The sequence below is a fragment of the Mus pahari genome, chromosome X (assembly GCF_900095145.1).
Source record: "Mus pahari chromosome X, PAHARI_EIJ_v1.1, whole genome shotgun sequence".
NCBI lineage: Eukaryota > Metazoa > Chordata > Mammalia > Rodentia > Muridae > Mus > Mus pahari.
Window position 1 is genome coordinate 28646484 of NC_034613.1, and position 1636 is coordinate 28648119.

Below are 1636 nucleotides of genomic sequence, written 5' to 3' on the forward strand. Positions count from 1 at the left end.
GGGAGAGAGAGAGAGAGAGAGAGAGAGAGAGAGAGAGAGAGAGAGAGAGGCTATTAGCTATTCCTAGAGGCAAAACTTTCCAATGATTACAAGCTCACTAGAAGCAAACCTTTTACAATTATCAGAATACAAAGGAAAAAAACAACCTTCCAAATCCATAATAATTCTCCATGGAGTAGGCAGGTCAGACTGTAATGCCTCTAGAAGTTCCACAGCCTCATTGACCTTTTATAAATCTTAAGTTTGAACCTCATTTTGAACAACAACTGGATAGATCTGTAATAATGCTGTTTTTGGCTTAAAACAGTCTAAAAGCAGATTGGGAAAAAAATCAACCAACCTCAGCCTCAGGCTGGGGTCATGCTACAATGTTGTCTAATCATCTCTTTCTTTTCTATCTTTGCTCCTGCGCTGGAGAACCTATTGACTAACTGAGTTGGCTTGGTCATTAACTGCTGAGCCACCTCACCAGCCCTTATTTTTCTTTTGGTATCTGACCAGGCTATCACATTATCTTTTCTCTGAAGTCAACCTCAAATCTGGACCCAGACACACTTATGTATGCATACACTTTACCTAGCCTATGTGACTATAGTCGGTGTTTGTTGAGGAGAGCCAGACGACAGTCACATTCGTCCAGATTCTTGCCACTCATACTTTACACACTGTCAGCACTAAGTCTGGCCTAGCAACATCCCTCATTGCTCCTCCTTAATAGAACTATTAATTATCAGGAAAAGGGTCAAGAATTTAGAAAACGTGGACCATGAAAAGGTGTTTGCTGCCAAGCTGGATAACCTGACTTTAATCCCTGGGACCTATGTGGTGGAGAGAACAGACTCTGGCATGTTATCCTCTGAGCTCTACACACATCCTGGCACACACACATGCCCATGTGTCAGAATGAATGAATGAATACAGAAATACAATTAAATCCTGAAAAGAAATTGTCAGATGTGCTGCTATCTACATGAGATATCTAGCAACTATTTGGATGGTTTACATATGTTGTTGCAATGACTCGCCTCTGACAGCTAGCTATAGGCAGTACTGCTCATATCTTATCTAGCTGAGCAGTGTCTTATACATATTCACAACTACATTTTCATATCTCCCTTTCATTCTTTGGTTCTATTTTGTGGTTGTTTAATTGGGAGTGGGAGTGGAGGGTCTCCCAGTATAGCTCGTGCTGGCCTGAAATTTAATATGTACCAAAGGCTAGCCTGAAACTGCATTCTTCCTGCATCCGACTTCTGAATGCTGAGATTACCTGGTATTCTACCACACTAGGGGTGAAATTCTTAATAATTTTTTTCTTTTAAGAATTTATTTTAGGGGGCTGGTGAGATGGCTCAGCAGGTAAGAGCACACGACTGCTCTTCCGAAGGTCCTGAGTTCAAATCCCAGCAACCACATGGTGGTTCACAACCATCTGACTCCCTCTTCTGGAGTGTCTGAAGACAGCTACAGTGTACTTACATATAATAAATAAATAAATCTTTTTTAAAAAAGAATTTATTTTAAGGCCGGGCAGTACTGACGCATGCCTTTAATCCCAGCACTTGGGAGGCAGAGGCAGGCGGATTTCTGAGTTTGAGGCCAGCCTGGTCTACAGAGTGAGTTCCAGGATAGCCAG